The sequence below is a fragment of the Nothobranchius furzeri genome, chromosome 10 (assembly GCF_043380555.1).
Source record: "Nothobranchius furzeri strain GRZ-AD chromosome 10, NfurGRZ-RIMD1, whole genome shotgun sequence".
Lineage (NCBI taxonomy): Eukaryota > Metazoa > Chordata > Actinopteri > Cyprinodontiformes > Nothobranchiidae > Nothobranchius > Nothobranchius furzeri.
The window spans coordinates 58,601,449-58,620,558 of NC_091750.1; the positions used below are offsets into that span (position 1 = coordinate 58,601,449).

The following is a 19,110-nucleotide window of genomic DNA, read 5'->3' on the forward strand; positions in this document are numbered from 1 at the left end:
ATTTGCTTAGCAAAAACGTTTATCCAGTTCTTTTCTTCTTTTACAGCAGGCGCTGTGGCTTAGTTGGTCAAAGTGCCTGTCTAGTAAACAGGAGATCCTGGGTTCAAATCCCAGCAGTGCCTTTGTGTTTATTACAATATAACAGATAGCTAGAGGAAAGCAGAATAAGCTCGGTGCCTAGACAGGCATATTTCGACGGTGCTAAATAAAGCACAGGTAAATGACATGTCTGCTACATGTAATGACAAAAATTGATCGAGAAGTACTACATTATTTTCTATAGCTAGAATATCAAGATTAATTACTCTTTCTCAAATATCAAGATTTTCGCATAAGAAACGCCTAATGCAGTCCCATATGTCTTTAAAAACAGGCGCTGTAGCTTAGTGGCCAAAGCGCCTGTCTCGTAAACAGGAGATCCTGGGTTCAAATCCCAGCAGTGCCTCTGAGTTGTTTCTGACTCAGTAGTTGTGTGGAAACACAATGATTCTGGGAAGTAAACAATCAAATAGTTTACATGACATTTGATGTACAGATGATATGCTCTTCTGGGACATGTCTTAACTAAATCTTATTGAGAAGTACTACAGTAGCTTGCATTGCTTTACCAATGAGACTAATATATTTTTCTACAAGCTTAGATATTTGCTTAGCAAAAACGTTTATCCAGTTCTTTTCTTCACTTACATCAGGCGCTGTGGCTTAGTTGGTCAAAGTGCCTGTCTAGTAAACAGGAGATCCTGGGTTCAAATCCCAGCAGTGCCTTTGTGTTTATTACAATATAACAGATAGCTAGAGGAAAGCAGAATAAGCTCGGTGCCTAGACAGGCATATTTCGACGGTGCTAAATAAAGCACAGGTAAATGACATGTCTGCTACATGTAATGACAAAAATTGATCGAGAAGTACTACATTATTTTCTATAGCTAGAATATCAAGATTAATTACTCTTTCTCAAATATCAAGATTTTCGCATAAGAAAAGCCTAATGCAGTCCCATATGTCTTTCAAAGCAGGCGCTGTAGCTTAGTGTTCAAAGCGCCTGTCTTGTTAACAGGAGATCCTGGGTTCAAATCCCAGCAGTGCCTCTGAGTTGTTTCTGACTTAGTAGTTGTGTGGAAACACAATGATTCCGGTAAGCAAACAATCAAATAGTTTACATGACATTTGATTTACAGATGATATGCTCTTCTGGGACATGTCTTAACTAAATCTTATTGAGAAGTACTACAGTAGCTTGCATTGCTTTACCAATAAGACTAATATATTTTTCTACAAGCTCTAGATATTTGCTTAGCAAAAACATTTATCCAGTTCTTTTCTTCATTTACATAAGGCGCTGTGGCTTAGTTGGTCAAAGTGCCCGTCTAGTAACCAGGAGATCCTGGGTTCAAATCCCAGAAGTACCTCTGAGTTGTGTTTGACGCAATAGTTGTTTGGCAACACAATGATTCCGGGAAGTACACAATCAAATAGTTTACATGACAGTTGATGTACAGATGATATGCTCTTGTGGAACATGTCCTAATTCAATCTTATTGAGAAGTACTACAGTAGCCTTCATTGCTTTACCAATAAGACTAATATAATTTTCTACAAGCTCTAGATATTTGCTTAGCAAAAACGTTTATCCAGTTCTTTTCTTCATTTACAGCAGGCACTGTGGCTTAGTTGGTCAAAGTGCCTGTCTAGTAAACATGAATCCTGGGATCAAATCCCAGCAGTGCCTTTGTGTTTATTACAATATAACAGATAGCTAGAGGAAAGCAGAATAAGCTCGGTGCCTAGACAGGCATATTTCGACGGTGCTAAATAAAGCACAGGTAAATGACATGTCTGCTACATGTAATGACAAAAATTGATCGAGAAGTACTACATTATTTTCTATAGCTAGAATATCAAGATTAATTACTCTTTCTCAAATATAAAGATTTTCGCATAAGAAACGCCTAATGCAGTCCCATATGTCTTTTAAAACAGGCGCTGTAGCTTAGTGGCCAAAGCGCCTGTCTCGTAAACAGGAGATCCTGGGTTCAAATCCCAGCAGTGCCTCTGAGTTGTTTCTGACTCAGTAGTTGTATGGAAATACAATGATTCCGGGAAGTAAACAATCAAATAGTTTACATGACATTTGATGTACAGATGATATGCTCTTCTGGGACATGTCTTAACTAAATCTTATTGAGAAGTACTACAGTAGCTTGCATTGCTTTACCAATAAGACTAATATATTTTTCTACAAGCTCTAGATATTTGCTTAGCAAAAACGTTTATCCAGTTCTTTTCTTCACTTACATCAGGCGCTGTGGCTTAGTTGGTCAAAGTGCCTGTCTAGTAAACAGGAGATCCTGGGTTCAAATCCCAGCAGTGCCTCTGAGTTGTGTTTGTTGCAATAGTTGTTTGGAAACACAATGATTCCGGGAAGTAAACAATCAAATAGTTTACATGACAGTTGATGTACTGATGATATGCTCTTCTGGGACCTGTCTTAACTAAATCTTATTGAGAATTACTACAGTAGCCTGCATTGCTTTACCAATAAGACTAATATAATTTTCTACAAGCTCTAGATATTTGCTTAGCAAAAACGTTTATCCAGTTCTTTTCTTCATTTACAGCAGGCGCTGTGGCTTAGTTGGTCAAAGTGCCTGTCTAGTAAACAGGAGATCCTGGGTTCAAATCCCAGCAGTGCCTTTGTGTTTATTACAATATAACAGATAGCTAGAGGAAAGCAGAATAAGCTCGGTGCCTAGACAGTTGTATTTTGATGGTGCTAAATAAAGCACAGGTAAACGACAAGTCTGCTACATGTAATGACAAAAATTCATTGAGAAGTACTACATTAATTTCTATAGCTAGAATATCAAGATAAATTACTCCTTCTCAAATATCAAGATTTTCGCATAAGAAAAGCCTGATGCAGTCCCATATGTCTTTCAAAGCAGGCACTGTAGCTTAGTGGCCAAAGCGCCTTTCTTGTAAACAGGAGATCCTGGATTCAAATCCCAGCAGTGCCTCTGAGTTGTTTCTGACTCAGTAGTTGTGTGGAAACACAATGATTCCGGGAAGTAAACCATCAAATAGTTTACATGACATTTGATGTACAGATGATATGCTGTTCTGGGATATGTCTTAACTAAATCTTATTGAGAAGTACTACAGTAGCTTGCATTGCTTTACCAATAAGACTAATATATTTTTCTACAAGCTCTAGATATTTGCTTAGCAAAAACGTTTATCCAGTTCTTGTCGTCACTTACATCAGGCGATGTGGCTTAGTTGGTCAAAGTGCCTGTCTAGTAAACAGGAGATCCTGGGTTCAAATCCCAGCAGTGCCTCTGAGTTGTGTTTGACGCAATAGTTGTGTGGAAACACAATGATTCCGGGATGTAAACAATCAAATTGTTAATATGACAGTTGATGTACATATGATATGCTCTTATGGGACATGTCTTAATTAAATCTTATTGAGAAGTACTACAGTAACCTGCATTGCTTTTCCAATAAGACTAATCTAATTTTCTACAAGCTCTAGATAATTGCTTAGCAAAAACGTTTATCCAGTTCTTTTCTTCATTTAAAGCAGGCGCTGTGGTTTAGTTGGTCAAAGTTTCTGTCTAGTAAGCAAGAGATCATGGGTTCAAATCCCAGCAGTGCCTTTGTGTTTATTAAAATTCAACAGATAGCTAAGGGTAAGCAGAATAAGCTCGGTGCCTAGACAGTTGTATTTTGATGGTGCTAAATAAAGCACAGATAAACGACAAGTCTGCTACATGTAATGACAAAAATTCATTGAGAAGTACTACATTAATTTCTATAGCTAGAATATCAAGATAAATAAATTACTCCTTCTCAAATATCAAGATTTTCGCATAAGAAAAGCCTAATGCAGTCCCATATGTCTTTCAAAGCAGGCACTGTAGCTTAGTGGCCAAAGCGCCTTTCTTGTAAACAGGAGATCCTGGATTCAAATCCCAGCAGTGCCTCTGAGTTGTTTCTGACTCAGTAGTTGTGTGGAAACACAATGATTACGGGAAGTAAACAATTAAAAAGTTTACATGACATTTGATGTACAGATGATATGCTCTTCTGGGACATGTCTTAACTAAATCTTATTGAGAAGTACTACAGTAGCTTGCATTGCTTTACCAATAAGACTAATATATTTTTCTACAAGCTCTAGATATTTGCTTAGCAAAAACGTTTATCCAGTTCTTTTCTTCACTTACATCAGGCGCTGTGGCTTAGTTGGTCAAAGTGCCTGTCTAGTAAACAGGAGATCCTGGGTTCAAATCCCAGCAGTGCCTCTGAGTTGTGTTTGACGCAATAGTTGTTTGGAAACACAATGATTCCGGGAAGTAAACAATCAAATAGTTTACATGACAGTTGATGTACAGATGATATGCTCTTCTGGGACCTGTCTTAACTAAATCTTATTGAGAAGTGCTACAGTAGCCTGCATTGCTTTACCAATAAGACTAATATAATTTTCTACAAGCTCTAGATATTTGCTTAGCAAAAACGTTTATCCAGTTCTTTTCTTCATTTACAGCAGGCGCTGTGGCTTAGTTGGTCAAAGTTCCCGTCTAGTAACCATGAGATCCTGGGTTCAAATCCCAGCAGTACCTCTGAGTTGTGTTTGACGCAATAGTTGTTTGGCAACACAATGATTCCGGGAAGTACACAATCAAATAGTTTACATGACAGTTGATGTACAGATGATATGCTCTTGTGGAACATGTCCTAATTCAATCTTATTGAGAAGTACTACAGTAGCCTGCATTGCTTTACCAATAAGACTAATATAATTTTCTACAAGCTCTAGATATTTGCTTAGCAAAAACGTTTATCCAGTTCTTTTCTTCATTTACAACAGGCGCTGTGGCTTAGTTGGTCAAAGTGCCTGTCTAGTAAACAGGAGATCCTGGGTTCAAATCCCAGCAGTGCCTTTGTGTTTATTACAATATAACAGATAGCTAGAGGAAAGCAGAATAAGCTCTGTGCCTAGACAGGCATATTTCGACGGTGCTAAATAAAGCACAGGTAAATGACATGTCTGCTACATGTAATGACAAAAATTGATCGAGAAGTACTACATTATTTTCTATAGCTAGAATATCAAGATTAATTACTCTTTCTCAAATATCAAGATTTTCGCATAAGAAATGCCTAATGCAGTCCCATATGTCTTTAAAAACAGGCGCTGTAGCTTAGTGGCCAAAGCGCCTGTCTCGTAAACAGGAGATCCTGGGTTCAAATCCCAGCAGTGCCTCTGAGTTGTTTCTGACTCAGTAGTTGTGTGGAAACACAATGATTCCGGGAAGTAAACAATCAAATAGTTTACATGACATTTGATGTACAGATGATATGCTCTTCTGGGACATGTCTTAACTAAATCTTATTGAGAAGTACTACAGTAGCTTGCATTGCTTTACCAATAAGACTAATATATTTTTCTACAAGCTCTAGATATTTGCTTAGCAAAAACGTTTATCCAGTTCTTTTCTTCACTTACATCAGGCGCTGTGGCTTAGTTGGTCAAAGTGCCTGTCTAGTAAACAGGATATCCTGGGTTCAAATCCCAGCAGTGCCTTTGTGTTTATTACAATATAACAGATAGCTAGAGGAAAGCAGAATAAGCTCGGTGCCTAGACAGGCATATTTCGACGGTGCTAAATAAAGCACAGGTAAATGACATGTCTGCTACATGTAATGACAAAAATTGATCGAGAAGTACTACATTATTTTCTATAGCTAGAATATCAAGATTAATTACTCTTTCTCAAATATCAAGATTTTCGCATAAGAAACGCCTAATGCAGTCCCATATATCTTTCAAAACAGGCGCTGTAGCTTAGTGGCCAAAGCGCCTGTCTCGTAAACAGGAGATCCTGGGTTCAAATCCCAGCAGTGCCTCTGAGTTGTGTTTGACGCAATAGTTGTTTGGAAACACAATGATTCCGGGAAGTAAACAATCAAATAGTTTACATGACATATGATGTACAGATGATATGCTCTTCTGGGACATGTCTTAACTAAATCTTATTGAGAAGTACTACAGTAGCTTGCATTGCTTTACCAATAAGACTAATATATTTTTCTACAAGCTCTAGATATTTGCTTAGCAAAAACGTTTATCCAGTTCTTTTCTTCACTTACATCAGGCGCTGTGGCTTAGTTGGTCAAAGTGCCTGTCTAGTAAACAGGATATCCTGGGTTCAAATCCCAGCAGTGCCTTTGTGTTTATTACAATATAACAGATAGCTAGAGGAAAGCAGAATAAGCTCGGTGCCTAGACAGGCATATTTCGACGGTGCTAAATAAAGCACAGGTAAATGACATGTCTGCTACATGTAATGACAAAAATTGATCGAGAAGTACTACATTATTTTCTATAGCTAGAATATCAAGATTAATTACTCTTTCTCAAATATCAAGATTTTCGCATAAGAAACGCCTAATGCAGTCCCATATATCTTTCAAAACAGGCGCTGTAGCTTAGTGGCCAAAGCGCCTGTCTCGTAAACAGGAGATCCTGGGTTCAAATCCCAGCAGTGCCTCTGAGTTGTGTTTGACGCAATAGTTGTTTGGAAACACAATGATTCTGGGAAGTAAACAATCAAATAGTTTACATGACATATGATGTACAGATGATATGCTCTTCTGGGACATGTCTTAACTAAATCTTATTGAGAAGTACTACAGTAGCCTGCATTGCTTTACCAATAAGACTAATATAATTTTCTACAAGCTCTAGATATTTGCTTAGCAAAAACGTTTATCCAGTTCTTTTCTTCATTTACAGCAGGCGCTGTGGCTTAGTTGGTCAAAGTGACTGTCTAGTAAACAGGAGATCCTGGGTTTAAATCCCAGCAGTGCCTTTGTGTTTATTACAATATAACAGATAGCTAGAGGAAAGCAGAATAAGCTCGGTGCCTAGACAGTTGTATTTTGATGGTGCTAAATAAAGCACAGGTAAACGACAAGTCTGCTACATGTAATGACAAAAATTCATTGAGAAGTACTACATTAATTTCTATAGCTAGAATATCAAGATAAATTACTCCTTCTCAAATATCAAGATTTTCACATAAGAAAAGCCTAATGCAGTCCCATATGTCTTTCAAAGCAGGCACTGTAGCTTAGTGGCCAAAGCGCCTTTCTTGTAAACAGGAGATCCTGGATTCAAATCCCAGCAGTGCTTCTGAGTTGTTTCTGACTCGGTAGTTGTGTGGAAACACAATGATTACGGGAAGTAAACAACTAAAAAGTTTACATGACATTTGATGTACAGATGATATGCTCTTCTGGGACATGTCTTAACTAAATCTTACTGAGAAGTACTACAGTGGCTTGCATTGCTTTACCAATAAGACTAATATATTTTTCTACAAGCTCTAGATATTTGCTTAGCAAAACGTTTATCCAGTTCTTTTCTTCACTTACATCAGGCGCTGTGGCTTAGTTGGTCAAAGTGCCTGTCTAGTAAACAGGAGATCCTGGGTTCAAATCCCAGCAGTGCCTTTGTGTTTATTACAATATAACAGATAGCTAGAGGAAAGCAGAATAAGCTCGGTGCCTAGACAGGCATATTTCGACGGTGCTAAATAAAGCACAGGTAAATGACATGTCTGCCACATGTAATGACAAAAATTGATCGAGAAGTACTACATTATTTTCTATAGCTAGAATATCAAGATTAATTACTCTTTCTCAAATATCAAGATTTTCGCATAAGAAACGCCTAATGCAGTCCCATATGTCTTTCAAAACAGGCGCTGTAGCTTAGTGGCCAAAGCGCCTGTCTCGTAAACAGGAGATCCTGGGTTCAAATCCCAGCAGTGCCTCTGAGTTGTGTTTGACGCAATAGTTGTTTGGAAACACAATGATTCCGGGAAGTAAACAATCAAATAGTTTACGTGACAGTTGATGGACAGGTGATATGCTCTTCTGGGACATGTCTTAACTAAATCTTATTGAGAAGTACTACAGTAGCTTGCATTGCTTTACCAATAAGACTAATATATTTTTCTACAAGCTCTAGATATTTGCTTAGCAAAAACGTTTATCCAGTTCTTTTCTTCACTTACATCAGGCGCTGTGGCTTAGTTGGTCAAAGTGCCTGTCTAGTAAACAGGAGATCCTGGGTTCAAATCCCAGCAGTGCCTTTGTGTTTATTACAATATAACAGATAGCTAGAGGAAAGCAGAATAAGCTCGGTGCCTAGACAGGCATATTTCGACGGTGCTAAATAAAGCACAGGTAAATGACATGTCTGCTATATGTAATGACAAAAATTGATCGAGAAGTACTACATTATTTTCTATAGCTAGAATATCAAGATTAATTACTCTTTCTCAAATATCAAGATTTTCGCATAAGAAACGCCTAATGCAGTCCCATATGTCTTTCAAAACAGGCGCTGTAGCTTAGTGGCCAAAGCGCCTGTCTTGTAAACAGGAGATCCTGGGTTCAAATCCCAGCAGTGCCTCTGAGTCTTTTCTGACTCAGTAGTTGTGTGGAAACACAATGATTCCAGGAAGTAAACAATCAAATAGTTTACATGACAGTTGATGTACAGATGATATGCTCTTCTGGGACATGTCTTAACTAAATCTTATTGAGAAGTACTACAATAGCTTGAATTGCTTTAGCAATAAGACTAATATAATTTTCTACAAGCTCTAGATATTTGCTTAGCAAAAACGTTTATCCACTTCTTTTCTTCATTTACATAAGGCGTTGTGGCTTAGTTGGTCAAAGTGCCCGTCTAGTAACCAGGAGATCCTGGGTTCAAATTCCAGCAGTACCTCTGAGTTGTGTTTGACACAATAGTTTTTTGGCAACACAATGATTCCGGGAAGCAAACAATCAAATAGTTTACATGACAGTTGATGTACAGATGATATGCTCTTGTGGGACATGTCCTAATTCAATCTTATTGAGAAGTACTACAGTAGCCTGCATTGCTTTACCAATAAGACTAATATAATTTTCTACAAGCTCTAGATATTTGCTTAGCAAAAACGTTCATCCAGTTCTTTTCTTCATTTACAGCAGGCCCTGTGGCTTAGTTGGTCAAAGTGCCTGTCTAGTAAACAGGTGATCCTGGGTTCAAATCCCAGCAGTGCCTCTGAGTTGTGTTTGACCCAATAGTTGTTTGGAAACACAATGATTCCGGGAAGTAAACAATCAAATAGTTTACATGACAGTTGATGTACAGATGATATGCTCTTCTGGGACCTGTCTTAACTAAATCTTATTGAGAAGTACTACAGTAGCCTGCATTGCTTTACCAATAAGACTAATATAATTTTCTACAAGCTCTAGATATTTGCTTAGCAAAAACGTTTATCCAGTTCTTTTCATCATTTACATCAGGCGCTGTGGCTTAGTTGGTCAAAGTGCCTGTCCAGTAAACAGGAGATCCTGGGTTTAAATCCCAGCAGTGCCTTTGTGGTTGTAACAATATAACAGATAGCTAGAGGAAAGCAGAATAAGCTCGCTGGCTTGACAGGCATATTTCGACGGTGCTAAATAAAGCACAGGTAAATGACATGTCTGCTACATGTAATGACAAAAATTTATTGAGAAGTACTACATTATTTTCTATAGCTAGAATATCAAGATTAATTACTCTTTCTCAAATATCAAGATTTTCGCATAAGAAACGCCTAATGCAGTCCCATATATCTTTCAAAACAGGCGCTGTAGCTTAGTGGCCAAAGCGCCTGTCTTGTAAACAGGAGATCCTGGGTTCAAATCCCAGCAGTGCCTCTGAGTTGTTTCTGACTCAGTAGTTGTGTGGAAACACAATGATTCCGGTAAGTAAACAATCAAATAGTTGACATGACATTTTATGTACAGATGATATGCTCTTCTGGGACATGTCTTAACTAAATCTTATTGAGAAGTACTACAGTAGCTTGCATTGCTTTACCAATAAGACTAATATATTTTTCTACAAGCTCTAGATATTTGCTTAGCAAAAACGTTTATCCAGTTCTTTTCTTCACTTACATCAGGCGCTGTGGCTTAGTTGGTTAAAGTGCCTGTCTAGTAAACAGGAGAACCTGGGTTCAAATCCCAGCAGTGCCTCTGAGTTGTGTTTGACGCAATAGTTGTTTGGAAACACATTGATTCCGGGAAGTAAACAATCAAATAGTTTACATGACAGTTGATGGACAGATGAAATGCTCTTCTGGGACATGTCTTAACTAAATCTTATTGAGAAGTACTACAGTAGCTTGCATTGCTTTACCAATAAGACAATATATTTTTCTACAAGCTCTAGATATTTGCTTAGCAAAAACGTTTATCCAGTTCTTTTCTTCACTTACATCAGGCGCTGTGGCTTAGTTGGTTAAAGTGCCTGTCTAGTAAACAGGAGAACCTGGGTTCAAATCCCAGCAGTGCCTCTGAGTTGTGTTTGACGCAATAGTTGTTTGGAAACACATTGATTCCGGGAAGTAAACAATCAAATAGTTTACATGACAGTTGATGGACAGATGATATGCTCTTCTGGGACATGTCTTAACTAAATCTTATTGAGAAGTACTACAGTAGCCTGCATTGCTTTACCAATAAGACTAATATAATTTTCTACAAGCTCTAGATATTTGCTTAGCAAAAACGTTTATCCAGTTCCTTTCTTAATTTACAGCCAGCGTTGTGGCTTAGTTGGTCAAAGTGCCTGTCTAGTAAACAGGAGATCCTGGGTTCAAATCCCAGCAGTTCCTTTGTGTTTATTACATTATAACAGATAGTTAGAGGAAAGCAGAATAAGCTCGGTGCCTAGACAGGCATATGTCGACGGTGCTAAATACAGGGTATATACAGCAATCCTTAAGTAAAATTTACTACTTTTTAATACTTTTTTTTACTACCTTCAGAATTTTTTTAAAACCATCACAACACTAAATTGCAAGTGTTAATCAGCGACCTATTTACACATATTTTAACATATATAACATACAAAAAGAATAGACTTAGAGACTCACTGATGTTGACAATGTATTGCACATATTTATTTTACTTAGAAAATAAGCCAGGCACTTCTGTTCAGAGGTTCAGACAGTTGACCACGAGGCCTGAAATGATGCAGAACGACCACTTAATATGACGTCATCATTATGTGACTGGATATGCTAAAGTAGGGCTGCTCGATTATGGCAAAAGCAATAATCACGATTATTGTGACTGAAATTGAGATCTCGATTATTTAATACGATTTTTCAATTTATGTAGATTTTTTTGTTGTTGTTTTTATTCAGTCATAAAATTGCTCAGGGCACAATCAGGGCAAAAATAAACAAAAAACAAGATGATCACTAAAATAACTCCTGATTCCCAAAAGACCAATATACTTACAGCTCATAGTTTATGACCCAAGGGCTGTAGACCTTGGTTTAACTCATGTAAGTCTAACCAGTACAGACCCAAATATCAATATCTTGCAAATACTGACAGCAAGAATTATACAGCGGCATTTCTAAAAAATAAATGTAAATAAATTGATGTTCACTAAATTTTGCATAACATTTATTTAGTCGTGTCAAGGTGCTGTAGGAGAATACACTAGCACCGTGTCCTCAGAGAGATTAGTTATTATTTATCAGCGTGAGGAACTTATTTCTACCTTATTTATAAACTATTTATTTACAGGTCCATCAGTTAAGGTAATAATTGTCCCAACCACAGCTGCACCCCCACCCCCCAACCCGGTCTCACAGCAATCAGGGGCAAGCTGCATGTGTGTTTAGCGCGCCGCACACGCACATTAGCCGTTTTTATCGGCTCAGGAGCCCGCAGGTTCGGTGTGTGTGTCATTCACTCTGGTTAATCCAACAGGGAGCCGGCTCTGAGAGCTGTTTCTTTAGCGACTGACACATCACTACATCATTCCCTTTCCTAATGTCCTGAAGAACGGTCCGGAGCGCAGGCGGAGTGTTTAGCTAACCTGCAGGAAATGTCAACGACAGTTATCCAGAAAGTAGCTAAGGGTTACCAGAGATGTTTCTGAGGTGTTCGCTAGGTAGTAGGTACTTTTAAGATTTGAAAAGTCAAGAAGGGGGTCTGAAAAGCTGCTAGAAATAGCGTCAAAGTCGCCAAGTTGGCAACACTGTGAGGAGCGCTTCATTTTTAACTCAGGGCAGCGCAAGTGGGAGGAGCAAATAATCGGCTTGTTTTGTTTTTATAATCGTTCAAAACATTTCATTCGGAATATATTTCTATGTCGATGTTCAGAATACGACACCTGAAAGTCTGATAAAAATAATACCTAATTTGGAAAAAATAATACCTCTGAGACCAAATTTAACACTTTTAATGGCCTTAAATTTGACTATTTTTATTTATCACTTTTTAATACTTTTTAAAACCCTGCGGACACCCTGTAAATAAAGCACAGGTAAATGACATGTCTGCTACATGTAATGACAAAAATTGATTGAGAAGTACTACATTATTTTCTATAGCTAGAATATCAAGATTAATTACTCTTTCTCAAATATCAAGATTTTCGCATAAGAAACCCCTAATGCAGTCCCATATGTGTTTCTAAACAGGCGCTGTAGCTTAGTGGCCAAAGCGCCTGTCTTGTTAACAGGAGATCATGGGTTCAAATCCCAGCAGTGCCTCTGAGTTGTTTCTGACTCAGTAGTTGTGTGGAAACACAATGATTCCGGGAAGCAAACAATCAAATAGTTTACATGACATATGATGTACAGATGATATGCTCTTCTGGGACATGTCTTAACTAAATCTTATTGAGAAGTACTACAGTAGCTTGCATTGCTTTACCAATAAGACTAATATATTTTTCTACAAGCTCTAGATATTTGCTTAGCAAAAACGTTTATCCAGTTCTTTTCTTCACTTACATCAGGCGCTGTGGCTTAGTTGGTTAAAGTGCCTGTCTAGTAAACAGGAGAACCTGGGTTCAAATCCCAGCAGTGCCTCTGAGTTGTGTTTGACGCAATAGTTGTTTGGAAACACATTGATTCCGGGAAGTAAACAATCAAATAGTTTACATGACAGTTGATGGACAGATGATATGCTCTTCTGGGACATGTCTTAACTAAATCTTATTGAGAAGTACTACAGTAGCCTGCATTGCTTTACCAATAAGACTAATATAATTTTCTACAAGCTCTAGATATTTGCTTAGCAAAAACGTTTATCCAGTTCCTTTCTTACTTTACAGCCAGCGTTGTGGCTTAGTTGGTCAAAGTGCCTGTCTAGTAAACAGGAGATCCTGGGTTCAAATCCCAGCAGTTCCTTTGTGTTTATTACATTATAACAGATAGTTAGAGGAAAGCAGAATAAGCTCGGTGCCTAGACAGGCATATGTCGACGGTGCTAAATACAGGGTATATACAGCAATCCTTAAGTAAAATTTACTACTTTTTAATACTTTTTTTTACTACCTTCAGAATTTTTTTAAAACCATCACAACACTAAATTGCAAGTGTTAATCAGCGACCTATTTACACATATTTTAACATATATAACATACAAAAAGAATAGACTTAGAGACTCACTGATGTTGACAATGTATTGCACATATTTATTTTACTTAGAAAATAAGCCAGGCACTTCTGTTCAGAGGTTCAGACAGTTGACCACGAGGCCTGAAATGATGCAGAACGACCACTTAATATGACGTCATCATTATGTGACTGGATATGCTAAAGTAGGGCTGCTCGATTATGGCAAAAGCAATAATCACGATTATTGTGACTGAAATTGAGATCTCGATTATTTAATACGATTTTTCAATTTATGTAGATTTTTTTGTTGTTGTTTTTATTCAGTCATAAAATTGCTCAGGGCACAATCAGGGCAAAAATAAACAAAAAACAAGATGATCACTAAAATAACTCCTGATTCCCAAAAGACCAATATACTTACAGCTCATAGTTTATGACCCAAGGGCTGTAGACCTTGGTTTAACTCATGTAAGTCTAACCAGTACAGACCCAAATATCAATATCTTGCAAATACTGACAGCAAGAATTATACAGCGGCATTTCTAAAAAATAAATGTAAATAAATTGATGTTCACTAAATTTTGCATAACATTTATTTAGTCGTGTCAAGGTGCTGTAGGAGAATACACTAGCACCGTGTCCTCAGAGAGATTAGTTATTATTTATCAGCGTGAGGAACTTATTTCTACCTTATTTATAAACTATTTATTTACAGGTCCATCAGTTAAGGTAATAATTGTCCCAACCACAGCTGCACCCCCACCCCCCAACCCGGTCTCACAGCAATCAGGGGCAAGCTGCATGTGTGTTTAGCGCGCCGCACACGCACATTAGCCGTTTTTATCGGCTCAGGAGCCCGCAGGTTCGGTGTGTGTGTCATTCACTCTGGTTAATCCAACAGGGAGCCGGCTCTGAGAGCTGTTTCTTTAGCGACTGACACATCACTACATCATTCCCTTTCCTAATGTCCTGAAGAACGGTCCGGAGCGCAGGCGGAGTGTTTAGCTAACCTGCAGGAAATGTCAACGACAGTTATCCAGAAAGTAGCTAAGGGTTACCAGAGATGTTTCTGAGGTGTTCGCTAGGTAGTAGGTACTTTTAAGATTTGAAAAGTCAAGAAGGGGGTCTGAAAAGCTGCTAGAAATAGCGTCAAAGTCGCCAAGTTGGCAACACTGTGAGGAGCGCTTCATTTTTAACTCAGGGCAGCGCAAGTGGGAGGAGCAAATAATCGGCTTGTTTTGTTTTTATAATCGTTCAAAACATTTCATTCGGAATATATTTCTATGTCGATGTTCAGAATACGACACCTGAAAGTCTGATAAAAATAATACCTAATTTGGAAAAAATAATACCTCTGAGACCAAATTTAACACTTTTAATGGCCTTAAATTTGACTATTTTTATTTATCACTTTTTAATACTTTTTAAAACCCTGCGGACACCCTGTAAATAAAGCACAGGTAAATGACATGTCTGCTACATGTAATGACAAAAATTGATTGAGAAGTACTACATTATTTTCTATAGCTAGAATATCAAGATTAATTACTCTTTCTCAAATATCAAGATTTTCGCATAAGAAACCCCTAATGCAGTCCCATATGTGTTTCTAAACAGGCGCTGTAGCTTAGTGGCCAAAGCGCCTGTCTTGTTAACAGGAGATCATGGGTTCAAATCCCAGCAGTGCCTCTGAGTTGTTTCTGACTCAGTAGTTGTGTGGAAACACAATGATTCCGGGAAGCAAACAATCAAATAGTTTACATGACATATGATGTACAGATGATATGCTCTTCTGGGACATGTCTTAACTAAATCTTATTGAGAAGTACTACAGTAGCTTGCATTGCTTTACCAATAAGACTAATATATTTTTCTACAAGCTCTAGATATTTGCTCAGCAAAAACGTTTATCCAGTTCTTTTCGTCACTTACATCAGGCGCTGTGGCTTAGTTGGTCAAAGTGCCTGTCTAGTAAACAGGAGATTCTGGGTTCAATTCCCAGCAGTGCCTCTGAGTTGTGTTTGGCGCAATAGTTGTTGTGGAAACACAATGATTCCGGGATGTAAACAATCAAATTGTTAACATGACAGTTGATGTACAGATGATATGCTCTTCAGGGACATGTCTTAATTAAATCTTATTGAGAAGTACTACAGTAGCCTGCATTGCTTTTCCAATAAGACTAATCTAATTTTCTACAAGCTCTAGATAATTGCTTAGCAAAAACGTTTATCCAGTTCTTTTCTTCATTTACAGCAGGCGCTGTGGCTTAGTTGGTCAAAGTTTCTGTCTAGTAAGCACAGTGGCGGATCTAGGATTTTTCTGAGGGTGGGGCCATCAAGGGGCCACAATATTTATAGAGGGGCCATGTACAGTCCAACATACTTGCATACTATTCCCAGTTTTGTATGGTAGATACAGTTTACCCCAACACCATGTTGAAAAACATCAATGCAATTGTACATCAATTTTTACTGTACATTGACAAAATACAACCACACACAGCATTTGAGAAATTTTAGCATTCAATTTATTTTGCAAAGCCACAAATATCAGGTTAAAATATGTTTGTGTGTGGAAAAAACACCAGAAGAATATCACAGGACCCTCTGCTCTTGACTGGGAAATGTCTGGTGGGAAGTCAATTAAATAAGTCTGAGTCAGTTGCTTATATCTCTCAACCTTTAGCATTCATGGCATTCAGAATCTGCAAGTGACTGACTGCAAAATTCAATTAAATTTAAAGAGCCTTTACAAAATGAGAAGCACACCACCAGGTCCTACTGGAACAGAACACCGTTCTGATGTCTGCGCAGGACTCTGTGCATCACACTGGAAGATGTCTGAAAACAGCAAATGAGAAATTATCTAACATAAGCCGAATACATACACAAGCATTTATTACTTTCAAAGATCAATGTTTACCATTTGATCCTGCAGGATTAGCATTGATTGGTGACTCTGGTGGCCCAGCAGGATGGAAGGTTGAGTCATTAACTTCACTCTGGTTGTCTGAATTGGAGAGAGTCTTGTCCCAGTTTGCAGCTAAAATACAAATATATGTCAAACTCCAGCTAAATCCAGCCAAAACTTTGTTTTCTATGAGACCACATTTTTATTTATTTGAAATTGAAGACTTGAAAGATTGGACTATAAAGATGAGATGTGGTAGATGTAGACAAAGAAACCAATACAATTTAAATCCATTATGTTAATGTTATAGTAAACCACATCACCATGAAGCGGAAGAATTCAGTAAACATATGTGCCATTAGTACAAGATAACATCACTTAACAAATTTGAGATAATGGTGATTTTTTTTTATTTTTACCTAGAATAATGGCAGGAAAAGTTGGACTAACAAAGGAATATCCAAAACACAAAATCTCTTTGGAAAACTTAACCTTGACCTTACTTAATCAACCAATTAGAAAATTCAGTGTTTCAAACAAGGACTTTTCCCACACATTTTACAATACATCAAAATGTCACAATTTAGGGAAACCTTGAAGGAATTGTGGGAAAGGAAACTTAACTGCAACATTACTGATGATGAATGGAAAGATGCTTTGAGAAACGTAAAATCATTTACTAAAGGGAAGCAACTTTGCCACTAATGATTTGTCACGATTAACAACTTCTATCAATTTAAACAATAATCCTTTATTTTTGGTGCTTGGAATAACTGACCCAATTATTACTGATAAATATAAAAAGCTCAATGCAAATTTTCTGTGCAAGAAAATGACTCCACATTAATTTGATCAGCTCCAAGATCAAATGGGAAAAGGTTATCCTCAATTATAAGCAGAACACACTGGGCAGCATTAGGTCGTTTATAAGTGGTCAGTCCGTCCTGCTGGATAATGTGGTGCAATCATGATCTTTTTACAAAAGATTACGCGATGGCGGTGAAAAGGGGGCTTGGGGGCGGTCTCTGCGTTGCCACGGACTTCAGTTTATCTTGGACATAACTTGCTTTTTATTGCGATCAAAGCCACACTCATTAAGCTTTTTTAACAAGCCGCTCCAGAAGGTGTCTGTCCCCGTGCAGTCTCTGGTGATCTGAGCTTCAACTCTTACGGAGAGGCTCCCCGGCCATCATCTCAGCTGATTCTGTTTAGAAAAGCCAAACTTACGGCCCATGTTTACTTTCATTTTCAATATAGTTGCCGGCCGGAGCTCGGCAGTAACTGCCCACGTGATCATGATACCCTCTTCTGTTGCGCCAAGTTGTAATATGCATTCACAAGTCCGGCGTTGCGGTGATATTAGTATCAACCGTGGCAGCACGAATGCCACAAAATTCCCGCAACACCATGCCGCCACGGCGCGTTTATATTACACGTACGCTGATTTCCCAGCATGGTATGTCCTACAAGAGGCTGTCTCTCGTGTTTATCTGACATGACTGTTGCACAATAAAGATTATATTCTTTCTGACCTGATAAAGGGGGAATGGAGGTCCCTTGCCCTGTTCCAGCCTCTGGTCTACTGCCTCCTGCTGCTCTCTCTCTGATTTCTCCATGCTCGTTCTCACCAGCTGACACACTCACTCTCTTGGGAAAAAACTGCAGAATTCCCGCCTGTATCTGACCCTTTCTTTTCATGTTCTCTATCAGACAGTGCCAACTATTAACACACGAAATGCAGATTACAAAAGAAGTACATGGATTAGCAAGGGCTAACGTTTTTTCACAAGCCCTTTTTAACATTACCTTTAACTAATGTCGGCATTGCTTTCCATTGGACTTATTGTCAGACTTGACTTACATGGCAACTGTGAGTAAACAGTGATTCGTGACTTACCAACAAACTCCTCATAACGTGGACTCTCATCAGATCCGATGTCGGTTGAAAAGTTCTCCCTTCTTGGAATCTTTCAAATCTTCTTCTGTTGGATTTCACACACTATTTTGCTCCTTAGCGCCACACGGCCACTAGTGTTTGGACTCGGAATTGCATCCACCTATAATCTCATCACCGCACAAAGGACAGATGAGTGACAGGACAGGGGCACTACAGGGGCCAATCATATTTCAGCAGGGGCCAGTGCCCCTGTGGCCCCGCCCCTAGAACCGCCAATGAGTAAGCAGGAGATCATGGGTTTAAATCCCAGCAGTGCCTTTGTGTTTATTAAAATTCAACAGATAGCTAAGGGTAAGCAGAATAAGCTCGGTGCCTAGACAGTTATATTTTGATGGTGCTAAATAAAGCACAGGTAAACGAAGAGTCTGCTACATGTAATGACAAAAATTCATTGAGAAGTACTACATTAATTTCTATAGCTAGAATATCAAGATAAATTACTCCTTCTAAAATATCAAGATTTTCGCATAAGAAAAGCCTAATGCAGTCCCATATGTCTTTCAAAGCAGGCACTGTAGCTTAGTGGCCAAAGCGCCTTTCTTGTAAACAGGAGATCCTGGATTCAAATCCCAGCAGTGCCTCTGGGTTGTTTCTGACTCAGTAGTTGTGTGGAAACACAATGATTACGGGAAGTAAACAATCAAAAAGTTTACATGACATTTGATGTACAGATGATATGCTCTTCTGGGACATGTCTTAACTAAATCTTATTGAGAAGTACTACAGTAGCTTGCATTGCTTTACCAATAA

General features: G+C 38.3%; 29 non-coding genes across 29 annotated transcripts; all 29 read left to right on the forward strand.

The window, feature by feature from the left end:
• The first annotated feature begins 48 nt into the window (after window positions 1–48).
• On the forward strand, window positions 49–122 carry trnat-agu (transfer RNA threonine (anticodon AGU)). The gene has a single exon. It is a non-coding gene; the product is annotated as a tRNA-Thr (tRNA).
• Window positions 123–372: 250 nt separating this feature from the next.
• On the forward strand, window positions 373–445 carry trnat-cgu (transfer RNA threonine (anticodon CGU)). Its single transcript has one exon. It is a non-coding gene; the product is annotated as a tRNA-Thr (tRNA).
• Window positions 446–691: 246 nt separating this feature from the next.
• trnat-agu (transfer RNA threonine (anticodon AGU)) lies at window positions 692–765 on the forward strand. Its single transcript has one exon. It is a non-coding gene; the product is annotated as a tRNA-Thr (tRNA).
• Window positions 766–1,015: 250 nt separating this feature from the next.
• Window positions 1,016–1,088, forward strand: trnat-ugu (transfer RNA threonine (anticodon UGU)). The gene has a single exon. It is a non-coding gene; the product is annotated as a tRNA-Thr (tRNA).
• An 891-nt stretch (window positions 1,089–1,979) lies between these two features.
• trnat-cgu (transfer RNA threonine (anticodon CGU)) lies at window positions 1,980–2,052 on the forward strand. Its single transcript has one exon. It is a non-coding gene; the product is annotated as a tRNA-Thr (tRNA).
• A 247-nt stretch (window positions 2,053–2,299) lies between these two features.
• trnat-agu (transfer RNA threonine (anticodon AGU)) lies at window positions 2,300–2,373 on the forward strand. Its single transcript has one exon. It is a non-coding gene; the product is annotated as a tRNA-Thr (tRNA).
• Window positions 2,374–2,620: 247 nt separating this feature from the next.
• Window positions 2,621–2,694, forward strand: trnat-agu (transfer RNA threonine (anticodon AGU)). Its single transcript has one exon. It is a non-coding gene; the product is annotated as a tRNA-Thr (tRNA).
• Window positions 2,695–2,944: 250 nt separating this feature from the next.
• On the forward strand, window positions 2,945–3,017 carry trnat-ugu (transfer RNA threonine (anticodon UGU)). Its single transcript has one exon. It is a non-coding gene; the product is annotated as a tRNA-Thr (tRNA).
• Window positions 3,018–3,913: 896 nt separating this feature from the next.
• Window positions 3,914–3,986, forward strand: trnat-ugu (transfer RNA threonine (anticodon UGU)). The gene has a single exon. It is a non-coding gene; the product is annotated as a tRNA-Thr (tRNA).
• Window positions 3,987–4,233: 247 nt separating this feature from the next.
• On the forward strand, window positions 4,234–4,307 carry trnat-agu (transfer RNA threonine (anticodon AGU)). Its single transcript has one exon. It is a non-coding gene; the product is annotated as a tRNA-Thr (tRNA).
• A 568-nt stretch (window positions 4,308–4,875) lies between these two features.
• On the forward strand, window positions 4,876–4,949 carry trnat-agu (transfer RNA threonine (anticodon AGU)). The gene has a single exon. It is a non-coding gene; the product is annotated as a tRNA-Thr (tRNA).
• Window positions 4,950–5,199: 250 nt separating this feature from the next.
• trnat-cgu (transfer RNA threonine (anticodon CGU)) lies at window positions 5,200–5,272 on the forward strand. The gene has a single exon. It is a non-coding gene; the product is annotated as a tRNA-Thr (tRNA).
• Window positions 5,273–5,519: 247 nt separating this feature from the next.
• trnat-agu (transfer RNA threonine (anticodon AGU)) lies at window positions 5,520–5,593 on the forward strand. Its single transcript has one exon. It is a non-coding gene; the product is annotated as a tRNA-Thr (tRNA).
• A 250-nt stretch (window positions 5,594–5,843) lies between these two features.
• On the forward strand, window positions 5,844–5,916 carry trnat-cgu (transfer RNA threonine (anticodon CGU)). The gene has a single exon. It is a non-coding gene; the product is annotated as a tRNA-Thr (tRNA).
• Window positions 5,917–6,163: 247 nt separating this feature from the next.
• Window positions 6,164–6,237, forward strand: trnat-agu (transfer RNA threonine (anticodon AGU)). The gene has a single exon. It is a non-coding gene; the product is annotated as a tRNA-Thr (tRNA).
• A 250-nt stretch (window positions 6,238–6,487) lies between these two features.
• trnat-cgu (transfer RNA threonine (anticodon CGU)) lies at window positions 6,488–6,560 on the forward strand. Its single transcript has one exon. It is a non-coding gene; the product is annotated as a tRNA-Thr (tRNA).
• An 890-nt stretch (window positions 6,561–7,450) lies between these two features.
• Window positions 7,451–7,524, forward strand: trnat-agu (transfer RNA threonine (anticodon AGU)). The gene has a single exon. It is a non-coding gene; the product is annotated as a tRNA-Thr (tRNA).
• Window positions 7,525–7,774: 250 nt separating this feature from the next.
• On the forward strand, window positions 7,775–7,847 carry trnat-cgu (transfer RNA threonine (anticodon CGU)). The gene has a single exon. It is a non-coding gene; the product is annotated as a tRNA-Thr (tRNA).
• A 247-nt stretch (window positions 7,848–8,094) lies between these two features.
• Window positions 8,095–8,168, forward strand: trnat-agu (transfer RNA threonine (anticodon AGU)). The gene has a single exon. It is a non-coding gene; the product is annotated as a tRNA-Thr (tRNA).
• A 250-nt stretch (window positions 8,169–8,418) lies between these two features.
• Window positions 8,419–8,491, forward strand: trnat-ugu (transfer RNA threonine (anticodon UGU)). The gene has a single exon. It is a non-coding gene; the product is annotated as a tRNA-Thr (tRNA).
• A 568-nt stretch (window positions 8,492–9,059) lies between these two features.
• trnat-agu (transfer RNA threonine (anticodon AGU)) lies at window positions 9,060–9,133 on the forward strand. Its single transcript has one exon. It is a non-coding gene; the product is annotated as a tRNA-Thr (tRNA).
• Window positions 9,134–9,704: 571 nt separating this feature from the next.
• trnat-ugu (transfer RNA threonine (anticodon UGU)) lies at window positions 9,705–9,777 on the forward strand. Its single transcript has one exon. It is a non-coding gene; the product is annotated as a tRNA-Thr (tRNA).
• Window positions 9,778–10,024: 247 nt separating this feature from the next.
• trnat-agu (transfer RNA threonine (anticodon AGU)) lies at window positions 10,025–10,098 on the forward strand. The gene has a single exon. It is a non-coding gene; the product is annotated as a tRNA-Thr (tRNA).
• Window positions 10,099–10,344: 246 nt separating this feature from the next.
• Window positions 10,345–10,418, forward strand: trnat-agu (transfer RNA threonine (anticodon AGU)). Its single transcript has one exon. It is a non-coding gene; the product is annotated as a tRNA-Thr (tRNA).
• Window positions 10,419–12,565: 2,147 nt separating this feature from the next.
• On the forward strand, window positions 12,566–12,638 carry trnat-ugu (transfer RNA threonine (anticodon UGU)). The gene has a single exon. It is a non-coding gene; the product is annotated as a tRNA-Thr (tRNA).
• Window positions 12,639–12,885: 247 nt separating this feature from the next.
• On the forward strand, window positions 12,886–12,959 carry trnat-agu (transfer RNA threonine (anticodon AGU)). Its single transcript has one exon. It is a non-coding gene; the product is annotated as a tRNA-Thr (tRNA).
• Window positions 12,960–15,106: 2,147 nt separating this feature from the next.
• trnat-ugu (transfer RNA threonine (anticodon UGU)) lies at window positions 15,107–15,179 on the forward strand. The gene has a single exon. It is a non-coding gene; the product is annotated as a tRNA-Thr (tRNA).
• Window positions 15,180–15,426: 247 nt separating this feature from the next.
• Window positions 15,427–15,500, forward strand: trnat-agu (transfer RNA threonine (anticodon AGU)). The gene has a single exon. It is a non-coding gene; the product is annotated as a tRNA-Thr (tRNA).
• Window positions 15,501–18,868: 3,368 nt separating this feature from the next.
• trnat-ugu (transfer RNA threonine (anticodon UGU)) lies at window positions 18,869–18,941 on the forward strand. The gene has a single exon. It is a non-coding gene; the product is annotated as a tRNA-Thr (tRNA).
• The last annotated feature ends 169 nt before the right edge of the window (window positions 18,942–19,110 follow it).